Below are 12,383 nucleotides of genomic sequence, written 5' to 3'. Positions count from 1 at the left end.
CTGGAACCAAATGTCTCCTCCTGGGCTTTGGTCTTGTTGAGTGCCGCCGGCCCCCGCCCAGCACCCCGTGGCCAGGCACCCCAGGCACAATTTTGACCCGAGGCTATTTATTGTGTGAGGGAGCTCAAGGGCTTCCGTCCTAGGCCTGTTGGCCTCCCTGCGGTGTCCGCGTGCCCTTTCCTGTCTCTGTCTCCACGGCGCGGTCCTGTCTGCTGCCCTTCAGTCTCTCGTGGGACCCTCGGCCTCTCTCGCCCTACGTGGGCATCAGGTGTGCTAGCATTTACTTACACCGTTTCCTTCAATCACTTCACCCTTGGCACACCTTAGGAAGCAAATGAAACCTCGCCCTTAGCAAAAATAGCCCCGAGTCACGATTCCTTGGGCCCCGCTCATCGGAGGGGGGCTCTGGAGCCATAGGGATGCCGGTGGCCTCCGGCTCGCTCATCCCTTGCGAGCTGGCGGAGCTGCCGATCTGCTTGGTCTCACTCTGCCCTGGTTTCCTCGTCTGTAATAGAGCAACGACCTCGGCAGCGTGCTGCTGGAGTGACTGAGATGACACACAGAACTATGGCCCATGGCCCTGCCCTGCCCTCCCCCATCTGGACTGCAGCCCACCTTGTGTCTTTACTCACAGGCGCCGTGAGAGCAGAGGGCCACTGGTTCGTCACCAGCAGTTGGCAGCGAGGACAGATCCTGATCTTGTGACCTAAGGTCTCTAGCCTTACCTGGCCCGTGAGGCTCTGTTTCAGTTTCTTGTTTTTTTTGTTTTATTTTTCTTAAGGAATCTGTCTACCCAGTGTGGGGCTGGGACCCCTGACTCCAAGATCAAGAGCCACGGGCTCCCCCACCTGAGCCAGCCAGGCTTCCCCCACCGTGTCCCTTGGTACCTACACGGGCTTCAGGCAGTAAACCTGTGTTGGCCGCTGTGTTTCCAGGGCCCTCTGCCAGGCAGTGCGGGGAAGGAGTTCGGTGAGACCCAGCCATCCTTGCGTCCTGGTTCTCCCAGCGCATGGGAGAGACAGAAGCTGGAGGTGATGGAGTCCCAGCACCAGTAACGGGCTCTGTGACCCAGGTAAATCAGCCGACCTGTCTGGGCCTCCCAGGCCCCCTCTGCGAGATGGGGATCAGGATGGCCCCTGCTCTCCCGAGGGGAGCTGTGGCTCTTACTCGAGGTGATGCAAGTAAGGCCGAGGGGGAGGGCTCAGTCCGCTGGAGCCCACGCTGGAGTGAAGGGGCGAGGACTGAGTGGGGTCAGGCTGGACGTGGGCCCTCCCTGTGGTCAAAGGAGCCGGACAGGGCGTCTCAGCCCTGCTCCAGAGTGGAGCGATCGGACCTGGGCTTGCTCGTGCTGGTGACCTCCCGGGAGTGCTCCCCGTGCACTGCAGCCTGGCTCGTGGGCCTTACCGCTGTCCCTTGAGGAGGGCTGGGCGCTGGGTGCCGGCGGTGGTAGAAGCATCACAGGTTTTTCCTTTTCACCTTAACCAAGACAATGCAGGCTGAGAGAGGTTCAGTGACCTTGGCAAGGTGACACAGCTTGGTGGAGGGGGCCCAGGAGCCAAACCTCTGCAGCGACTGGTCCTAGCAACCCCTAGTCCAAGCCGATTTGGCTTCTGGGGAGTCGTGGGGCTTCCCTTCCACCTCAGAGGCCGTCAGAGGCCAGTCCGTGGCAAGCAGGCTGTGCCTTGAGCTTCAGGGCAGGGGGGTAGTGTGAGCGGCCCCAGAAGGGAGGAGAGGAGATGTCTGAACTTGTCTCGAGGCACCCGGACACAGCCGGCGGGTTCTGGAGTGTGAGCTGGAGAGGAAGCTAGGGAGAAGTCTGCAGGGAACTCTGTATTAAGGTCAAAAGGTTGCACTGTCAGGTGGGGGCCGAGTTTGAGGAGGGCGTTGGAGTGTGTACCTTTGGGATGATGGAAGCTGACAGTGGTCGAGCATGGGGGCGCCCTCATGAAAGCGCGGTTGTAGGATGAGTTTCCAGGGTAGGGGGAGCCTCTGCTGGCCCCCCGCTCCGTTCATTGCAGTTAGTGGGGGTGGGGATCAAGGTCTGGAGCCAGAGCCCTTACTTGGAGGCCACCAGTGTCCACCAGGTATGTCGGAGTCCCCTGGAATTGGAGTGGAAAATTCCATGTGTGGTGGCATTGCAGTAATGTGTACCTTTCATCAGTTAGAGGGGGGACAGTGCCCCTAACCACCCCCTCCCACCTCCGGAAACATCAGAGGAAAGACTAGGGACTTTGACAATGACAATCCTCCCATGGACTTCTTATGAAATCAGAATGATTTTTCTCTCTCCTTCCTCCCTCTCTCTATTTCAGCCCCCCCTTTTTTCCTCCCTCATCACTTTATCTCTTCTTCCCTTCTTTCTTCCTTCCCTCCCTACCTCTCTCCTTCATCTCCCCCTCCTATGTCCTCCTTCCTCCTCCTCTCCTCCTCTCTCCCTCTCTGTGCCTTCTCCCTCCCTTTCCCTACCTCCTTCCTTCTTCTGTCTTCCCACTCCCTCCTCTTCCTCCATCCCTCTTTTTCTCCTTCTTTCCCTCCCTGCCCTTCCTCCCTCCTCCCTCCCTCCTTCTCACTCTTCCTTCTGCCTCTTCCCTTCATTCCTCTGTTTCTCTTTTCTTCCCTATCATGTGTGTTTGTGCACATGTGTATTTAAGTGTGTCAGTCCGTGTCTTTGTACCAGGACGCTTCAAAGATATAAGCAAATCATCGCAAAAAAGATAATACATGATTTGAAATCACATATCATCTAGAACAAGGGAAATGCCATACCTAAGTAACAAAGCAATATGTGGAAGTTCAGTAAAGGTAGAATTTATATTCAGTACAATTCTGGAAACATAGTCTAAAGAGGTAGAATTTAAGATTACTCTTGAAGCATGGATAGAAGTTCTTATTGGCCTTCCTCACATAAACTCTTCCTCCTCAATAACAAAAGTAACATATCATGGAGTGCCTGGCTGGCTCAGTCAGTAGAACCTGGGGCTCCTTTTTTTTTAAGGATTTTATTTATTTATTTAGAGAGCAAGAGGAAGAGAGTGAGCACAAGCAAGGGGAGCTGGAGAGGGAGAGGGAGAAGAAGCAGTCTCCTTGCTGAGCAGGATCCCAGGATTCTGGGATCATGACCTGAGCCAAAGACAGAGGCTTAACAGACTGAGCCACCCAGGTGCCCCAGAGAGGGAGAGAATCTTAACCAGACTGTGCTCTGAGCAGGGCACCCCATGAGCAGATCCCACCTTCCCAGATCAGGATCTGAGCCTGAATCAACAGTCAGCTAATTAACTGACTTAGCCGCAGGGGTGCCCCATCATAATCTAATTCTAAATAAAAAGTTAAAATAAGAATAATAATAATGAAATAAACCTACTAATAACTATCTATTCCCATGTGAAAGGTGCCTTCCCTGTACCAGGAGGTTAAAAATTCCTGAGGACTCGGGGCGCCTGGGTGGCTCAGGTCATGGTCTCGGGGTCCTGGGATCGAGCCCCACATCAGACTCTCTGCTCCTTCCTAGGAGCTTGAGATCATGACCTGAGCCAAAGGCAGAGGCTTAATCCCCTGAGCCACCCAGGTGTCCCTCATTACTTTTTCTATGAGTTTTGTTTTTTTCTTTTAAGATTCCACATGTATATGAGATCATACAGTATTCGACCAAAGAAAATATTAGTGGAGCCCTCCGTCTGCTTTGCAAACATGCTAAGAGTTGTTTTATGAAACCAGTATTGGAAATAGGCAACTAGCGTCAGCCTATACCTTAGTTGGCCCGCTTTGTGCTTTGGCTGTATTGATGCAGATTTGACCTCCAGTAGACCTGGGTCTCCCCAAAATGAGCTCCAAGACACTGGCTTCTTCAGCCGACATTCTCATGCAGCAGAAGGAGCAAATGCTAAGATGGGAAGGGGAAATGAGGCAACAGATGGGGAGAGGCTTCCGCCAAGGCTCTCCATTGAGGCCGTCTGGGTCAGCATGAGGCCTGCTGTCTGTTGGGCCACCCTGCACACCAGAACATCCCTGGCACCAAGGTCAGTGGGGACCAGGGTAAAACCTCATCTGGGGAGAATTCCCTCTTCCAACGCTAACTGTGAGGGATCCTGCTATTTGTCTCAGTTTGGCCCCCAGTAAGTGGAGCTAACTCCCCATTCCATGGAGCCAGGCAGCCCCCTTTCCACTTGGCACCTGGATGAGGTCCTCAGGGACAGCCTGGGCCTGCGTGTGTGCGCACGCGCATTGGGAGGGAATGGCCAGGCCCTCCTCCGTACTGCCATTTCACCTTCTGTGCCTTTAGCATTGTGCGGGTGGTTACCGACAAAACAGACTGGAGCTTGTCCTCCTCACTGTCGGGGTCATTGTGCTGCCTTCCCCTGGAGCACACCGGTCCTCCTCCTCCGCAGATCTTCTCTGATTTGTCTCCCCCAAAGGTCAAAGCTTCTGCATTTCCAGGCAGTGTCCTTGCTGGGTAGTCTGCCCGGAGAGAAGCGACCAAGGGCCAAGCCCAGTGTGCCTGGTGGTTTGAAGCACCTGTTCAGGAGGACAGCCGCCTCCTTCCTGGGAGGGACAGGAATGTCAACCTCCCTGCCTTTAGTCACTTCAAGTGACACTAGCCAGCTCGACCCAAGGGCTGGGGACTCCATGGCCTTCTGGGACGAGGCTAGAATGATGTCTTCCCCAGTGGATTCCAGCGTGCCAGCAGCAGAGGCAAGCCTGCTGTTTACTGAGGTGACGGCTCCAGGAGTGCTTGGGTTATGGCCTCAGGCGCCATCTCCGCCTTCGTGGCTCCTTTACCTGCCACGGGGGCCCACAGGCAAAAGGATGTGCTCTTGACTCAAAGTACTATAGCGGAGGAAAAAGAACTTTCCCTTCACCCTTCTAGGTTGGGCTGTGCAGGGGAGCAATATTTACCCCCCCCCATGTGTCTCCTTGGTACATAGATTCGTTTTGGTAAATTTTTTAAAATTTTATTTATTGGGACGCTTGGGTGACTCAGTCGTTAAGTGTCTGCCTTCAGCTCAGGTCATGATCCCAGGGTCCTGGGATCAAGCCCCGCATCAGTCTCCCTGCTCAGCGGGGGGGGGGGCTGCTTCCGTCTCTCCTGCTTCCACTGCTTGTGTTCCCTCCCTGTGTGTGTGTGTGTGTGTGTGTTAAATAAATAAAATCTTTAAAAAAAAGATTTTATTTATTTATTTATTTGAGAAGGAGAGAGAGAGCACAAGCAGGGAGCTGGGGGGCAGAGGGAGAGGGAGAAGCAGGCTCCTGGCTGAGCAGGGAACGGGACATGGGGCTCTTTCCCAGGACCCTGAGATCACGACCCCAGCCAAAGGCAGCCTTAACAAAATGAGCCACCTAGGCGCCCCTTGGTAATTATTTTTAAGAAATAGAAAACTCAGATTTTTTTGGCCTCCCCTCTCATTGCCCAAAAGAATTTATTTTTTAAAGATTTTATTTTAAGTAATTTCTAGTCCCAGTCTGGGGCTCGAACTCACAACGCTGACATCTAGAGTCGCACACTCCACTGACAACCTGCCGAGCACCCCTACCTGCCTGAAAGAATTTAGATTGAGCACCTGTTCCAGAAAGAGAGCTATCAGCACAGTATCGTATCGTATAAACTCGGCGAGGTTGTCCCTCTGGCAACCACCGGTGTGTGTTTCTGTTTCTGTTTTTGGTTTGTTTGTCTTCTACTGCCCACCAGGCCCCTGGGATGTCGGCCGGCTATGCTAGGGAGTCATGCTGAGTGCCGGGAAGCTGGTCCTCAGGATCTGGAAAGGTCTGAGAATGAGGACGCTATAAACCTAAGCCAGCAGCCCCGATCCCAGAGCACAGCTGATGGCTCCTGGTGTCACAGATTCCAGAGAAACTGAGTAACTACCAAATCGTATCTTTATGTGAAGGGAGAAAGGCGGAGATGTTTGGTGAGCAAGAGGGCACACCAGGACTCCATGCCTTAAGTGAGGGGTGGCTGTGTGCTGGGACAGAGGGTGAAGCCTTGATTGGAGAGCCCTTTGAAGGAGAGCGCTATGCGCAAAGGTGGGGTGAGTGCTGAAGTTTTCAACCTGGGTGAGAGCTGCTCCTTTCTGGGTGGCTCCAGGCCCATGGCAGGACAGGGCTGCTTAGAGGCCAGACCTCAGTGGGAATGAACTCCAGACGCTCTCTCTCATGGGTCACCCACTGCTCTGCGCTTGTGTTCCGTCCTCTGTCATAGGAAGAGAATGGACTAGGATGCCAGCGCAAGTCCCTTACGGAACAGTGATGACGGTGATTTCTTCCTTTAACCCAGGTGTCCCCCCAGAAGACACAGAGGTACTTTGTTTGGAAGAGCAGCACGAGATGATGAGGCTGGTTCTCTGTTGTTGCTGACCTTTTCCTACAGGGCCTGTGAACATTTGTCGCACTTGGCCCATGCAGGTGAGCTTGTGTGAGAGTCACACAAAGGACAATGAGTACCAGTTTGCCGAGAGGAGGTGGCTAAGGCAAGGACTGGCTCTCTCTGGGACACCTTGCTGCCTTGGCTTAATGGGAGCATCCAGAAGTCTCAGAAGAATCCCCAAACAAAAGTAATGGCACGCGGAATTCCTAGGACCACGTTCCTAGGACCAGGGGTGTGTTACCATAGCAATTGACTTCCGAGGGGTCCACTCAAGGTTTTGAGAACTCCAGTCCCCATCCTGGGCTACAGCAAGTCATATGAGACCAAGTTTGCCTTACCTACCAGGAAAGGCTGTGAAGGACTCTGTTTTCGCTCCATTATTCCACGTCCAGGACTCCAGCCCTTCCTAGAGATGTCACATCGTCACCAATAACTACATGCTAGGTCAGTTGATGCATGGGGTACTCAGAGCAAGCCCAGTGATAAGCACAGCGCCCCACGATCAGAACTCTGGCAAATGTATTCCTGTTCTTGTGAAGACAACTCGGAACAGATTCCATTCCTCTGTTTTGTATACATTTATAGTAATATTAGGTTGAGCAGCTGCCTTCGGCTCAGGTCATGATCCCAGCGTCCTGGGATCGAGTCCCACATCGGGCTCCTTGCTTGGCAGGGAGCCTGCTTCTCCCTCTGCCTCTGCCTGCCACTCTCTCTGCCTGTGCTTGCTCTCGCTTCTCTCTCTATGACAAATAAATTAAAAAATAAATTAAAAATAAATTAAAAAAATCTAAAAAGTCTTTTCTCATATCTGTTTGGAAGGCCCACTTTTTTTTTTTTTTTTCTTAATCGAGAGTCACAGGCTCTACCAACTGAGCCAGCCCGGTGTCCCTGAGAGACCATCTCTTGTGCTGAATTTTTTGTTGTTGTTGTTTTAAGTAATCTTTATGCCCAACATGGGGCTTGAACTCAGGACCCAGAGAGGAAGAGTTGCATGCTCTACTGACTGAGTCAGTCAGGCACCCCCACACTCTTGTATTGAGGTATAAAGAATTGTTTCTGTTCCCTTCCTTTGCCCCTGGCCCTTTGTTGCTAAGTACTTATAGTTAAAATAGTTGTCTGGAATTTTGATCGTCAGGGACTTCCAAGTGAAATCTCCAATGTTCTGATCATAGTTGTTTAAATCAAGATCTAGGTTACATAAATCTAATTTTTGTCAAAAAACATTTCCCCCCAAATAGTTCATGCCTTCTTCCTACTTAATTTGACCATCAACTTTACCATTTGAAAGTTAGCTGGCATGTGTTGTTTATTATTGAAAACTGTAGAAAGCAGGACTACATCGAGAACTATTAGATTACTGTTAAATGCTGAATCTGCTGAACTCCTTAAAGATTGTACTTACAAATTTTCAGCAAAAACCACACCTATAGGAGCATCTGACTGGCCCAGTCGGTAGGGCATGCAACTCTTGATCTTGGGGTTGTAAGTTTGAACCTTTGTTGGGTGTAGAGATTACTTTAAAAAAAAGGCTTTAAAAAAACTAACATCTACAAAGACAACCCATTTCAAGACGATGATGTTATTGGTTGCTAGTTTCTTTTTCCTTTTTTTTTAAGAAAAAAGATTTTATTTTTGGGGTGCCCGGGTGGCTAAGTCCGTTACGCATCTGCCTTCAGCTCAGGTCACGATCCCAGGGTCCTGGGATCCAGCCCCATGTCGCTCCCTCTCCCTCTGCCTGCAGCTCCCTCTGCTTGTGCTCTCTCTTTCTCTCTCTCTGTCAAAGGAATAAATAAAATCTTAAAAAAATATATTTTATTTTTAAGTGATCTCTACACCCAACATGGGGCTCAAACTTACAACTCTGAGATCAAGACTCGAATGCTCCACCAACTGAGCCAGCCACGCCCCCCACTGGTAACTGATTTCTAAAGATATTTTTAATAAATCAAAGGTATTTCCTTATATTACAATAACTAATTCCTGAGCTATGCTTTCAGGATGTTTGAAATGTTCATTAAGAGAAATTTTCTTGGAGCTCCTGGGTGGCTCAGTCAGTTAAGCATCTGCCTTCAGCTCGGGTGCTGATCCTGGGGTCCTGGGATTGAGGCCCATGTGGGCTCCATGCCCAGTGGAGAGTCTGTTTCTCCCTCCCCCCTCACTCATGGTCTTGCTTTAGCTTGCTTTCTCTCTCAAGCACATAAATAAAACCTTAAAAAAAGGGAATAACCTTCAGGGCATTCATTAATTTGGGGGATTAATGAAGACCTTTCTTTGTAAACCTAGACTAAGTGTAAATTTTTATCTGCAGCGTATTTCTTATGCTTCAAGCCACCACTCTGCCTTAATACATCTGGGATCTGAAAGGAAAGACAAGTTTAAAATACGTGTGACAAAAATGCCATGCACGTACAGGAAAGGTATCCTTTCTTGTCGTTGTTTGTTTCTTCCTGACAGCCTGCGCTTCAGAAAAGAATGTTCTTTGCTAGCGTGTGTCAGACTGGATGTGAGGGTTAACTGAGGGATTTGTGCTGAATGTTCTCCGGCTTTCCGTCTCAGGGTGGGAAAGCTGCATATGGTTTTCCCGGCTGTGACTAGAGCAGAGAAGGGATCAGGACTGGGTTTGATGGTACCTGGAGCATACTGGTACAGACCCCGTAGTTCTGAAGGTGCTTAAAGCATTGAGAAACTCGATATTTAAAAAAGAAAGACGGGGCACCTGGGTGGCTCAGTGGGTTAAAGCCTCTGCCTTCAGCCCAGGTCATGATCTCAGGGTCCTGGGATCGAGCCCCATGTTGGGCTCTCTGCTCAGCAGGGAGGCTGCTTCCCCCCCTTCTCTCCACCTGACTCTCTGCCTACTTGTGATCTCTGTCTGTCAACTAAATAAATAAAATCTTAAAAAAATAAAAAAGAAAAAAATAAAAAAGAAAGATATGAGGCGCCTGGGTGACTCAGTGGGTTAAATCGAGCCCGCATCGGGCTCTCTGCTCAGCGTGGAGCCTGCTTCCCTTTCTCTCTCTCTGCCTGCCTCTCTGTCTACTTGTGATCTCTGTCTGTCAAATAAATAAATAAAATCTTAAAAAAAATAAAAAAGAAAGATAGTGATCAATGATGAAGTTTTAGAACCTAGGTGAGGTTCGATGGGGTGAGGTCCAGAGCCGAAGGCTAAGAAAGAATTCTTAAGACGTCTCTGGTGCAAAAAGGTGGTTTATTAAAGCACGGGGACAGGATCCATGGGCGGGAGAGATGCTGCCCCGCTATCCTGAGGAGTGGCTGATTATATACACAGGAGTCGGGTAGGTGAAGACAAAAGGGGTGTTAAGAAGTGCGGGACGCCTGGGTGGCTCAGTTGGTTGGACGACTGCCTTCGGCTCGGGTCATGGTCCCGGAGTCCCGGGATCGAGTCCCGCATCGGGCTCCCGGCTCCATGGGGAGTCTGCTTCTCCCTCTGCCCTTCTCCTCTCTCCTGCTCTCTCTCCCTGTCTCTCTCAAATAAATAAATAAAATCTAAAAAAAAAAAAAAGAAGTGCTGTCACTGTAAAGAAGACTGTCAGGATATTGGAGGTCTGGTTATTGTCAAGCCAAGGCCATTTTCCCCTCTAATGGCACTAACATGAAGACAATTGGGAGTTTCCTGGTAGAATGTCACATGTTTATCAAACATCCTTGTTAGTGAGAATTAGGTTTAGAAGAAATTTAACTTTATTTACATTTCCTTTTACCTCAGCCTCCCTCAGTTTTTATGGAGGGGAGGGTGACATTAGGGCTTGAGGAACTGAGTTATTTTCCTCTGGAAATTGGGCTATTGATAAGACAGCTTCTTTGTTGTAAATCACTAGGACATTTGTAGACCGAAGGAGACTCTTGTCTTGCAGGATTGTGATCTCTGCAAGTTAACGATTTGTTTTTCTTTTAGGGCAGCCAGGGGTGCCTGAGGAATGTCACACATATTACCGAGGGGAGCGGGAAGACAGGGGTGCAAGGTGCCAGCTTTTGCTTTGTCCTCAGCCAGCCTTCTGCTCCCTCATCAGTCAACACTAGGAAATGATTTTTGGTTTCAAGATCATCTGGTGAGAATGGCAATGGGCATGTCTGCACAGGAACATTCTTGAATTTCCCTCACTCCCAGCAAGGCCTGGGGTCTCTGGGTAACAGTAACATCCCCTTTGTGGAAGCCTGACATTGCAGCCACTTCTCTGACATCTGTCACTCAACGGGTGAGAAAGATAGGAAGAAGGAATAAAACATTCGTGGCTACTGTGGCCAAGAGCATATGCTTTCCCAAGAAAACAGAGCCTTCCACACTGGGAACATACAAGCACTGTGAAACTGGTCTCTGATCAACTCCCATGAGGGGAAACTCTGATGTGACCAGGACACCTGGTCTGTAGTTTCTGCAATCACTTCACATGACCGTGGCGGCCACAGTTGATCGCTTTCCACACAGAACTCCATGAAACAAGCCTCGCATTGCTACAGATTCCTCAAAAACAAAGGTGGAACTGAGAAAAAGGTAATCCTTTAAAAAAAAAAAGTGGGCCTGTGCTCGCTTCAGCGGCATGTACATTAAAATTGGAACAATACGGAGATGGTGAGCACGGCCCCTGCATAAGGGTGAGGTGCAAATTCGTGAAGCATTCTGTATTTAAAAAAAAAAAGAAAAAAAAGTAGGCCTGGCTTCTTCACTTCACCAACCTTTCCTTGTTTTTCTCTACACTGACATTTGCACACAGAGAAGCCGGCAGGAACAAAGCAAAGGTATGCCTGCTTCTTCTCAATGAGTGATTATTCTAGAACACTGCTCAGGAGACGTCTCCTTACTCTTGCTTTGAGCAGCAATAAACCAACTGGTACCCTTTCAGTGTTTAACAATAGGAATTGGGTACCTCTCAAGGATGTGGAAGGTGACAAGATACTTTTAAAGGTGTGATGGTCAGCTTCTGAGCTGGAGAAAGATCGGTAAAATGCCGTCCTGGGCTGGTGTGGTGGGGAAGGAGGTGGTGGGGATGGAAGAAAAGGGAGGAGCCTCTTTCTGGCCTTGATGGAATCTCTTCTCATTTTTCTGCTGAAGCAACAGAACCCGTGTGCCAGAATGGCTTCTATTCCCCAGTCTCCTCCACAAAAAGGGAGGGTCGTGAACAGAATTTGAAACCTACTGGTTCGGTGTTTGGCAGCCATCTTCCCCTGAATCCCTGGGAGGAGCTTCTTAAGAGGTTTCCCCAGAGTCCAGTGTTCAGCCCGAACATGTCAACATGAGTGGAGCTAGTATCCGGAAATGACACTGTCCTCTCCCTAGGGACTCACCCCACCCCATCTTGCACATATCTGGGGTCCCAAAGGGGCAAGGAGGAGATAAACGTGGGCCGAGGGATAGAAGAGAATATATGGGTCAGGGCAAGCTCATCATGGGTCCTTGGTGAGCTTCTGTGACGTGCAGGGCCCACACAGAGTGATTCTGGGATGTAGCCTCATGAAAGGAAACCTTTGTGGAGGCCAAGAAAAACAAGGCTGTGCCCACCTCGAGTCTAGCCCTGACATAAGTCAGCCATCTTGACAAAGCCAAAGCTGGCACCTTGCACCCCCTCTCCACCCGCTCCCCTCCCCTCAGTAGTATGTGTGAACAAATTGTTAACTTGCAGAGATCACGATCCTGCAAGACAGGAGTCTCCCTCCGTTTACAAATGTCCCAGTGCTAAGTCTCACTAGCAAGGACGCTTGATAGGAGGAATGTGACATTCCACCAGGAAACGCCCAGCTGTCTTTCTGTTAGTGCCTCATTAGAGGGAAAAGCGGCCTTGGCTTGATAATAACTAGGCCTCCAATATCCTGACAGTCTTCTTTACCCTGATAGCCCTTCTGAATATCCCCTTTGTCCTCACCCACCGCCGAGTCCACCTCTACTCCGCCTTTAAAAACTCTGTAATCTGGTTCGGGGTCCAAGTCCCTACTCCGCTGTCGGGTATTCTTGGGCCCAAGCTTAAGCTTGCTGAATAAACCCTCATGTGATTACATCAGTGTTGGCTCCTTG

At 50.0% G+C, this 12,383-nt stretch overlaps 1 non-coding gene across 1 annotated transcript; it reads left to right on the top strand.

Moving 5' to 3' along the window:
* The first annotated feature begins 10,897 nt into the window (after window positions 1-10,897).
* LOC122897815 lies at window positions 10,898-11,004 on the top strand. Its single transcript, XR_006382652.1, has one exon. It is a non-coding gene; the product is annotated as a U6 spliceosomal RNA (small nuclear RNA).
* The last annotated feature ends 1,379 nt before the right edge of the window (window positions 11,005-12,383 follow it).

Source organism: Neovison vison, chromosome X (assembly GCF_020171115.1).
Source record: "Neovison vison isolate M4711 chromosome X, ASM_NN_V1, whole genome shotgun sequence".
Lineage (NCBI taxonomy): Eukaryota > Metazoa > Chordata > Mammalia > Carnivora > Mustelidae > Neogale > Neogale vison.
The sequence above is the reverse complement of the archived record's forward strand: the minus strand, read 5'-3'. Positions and strand labels throughout refer to the sequence as shown.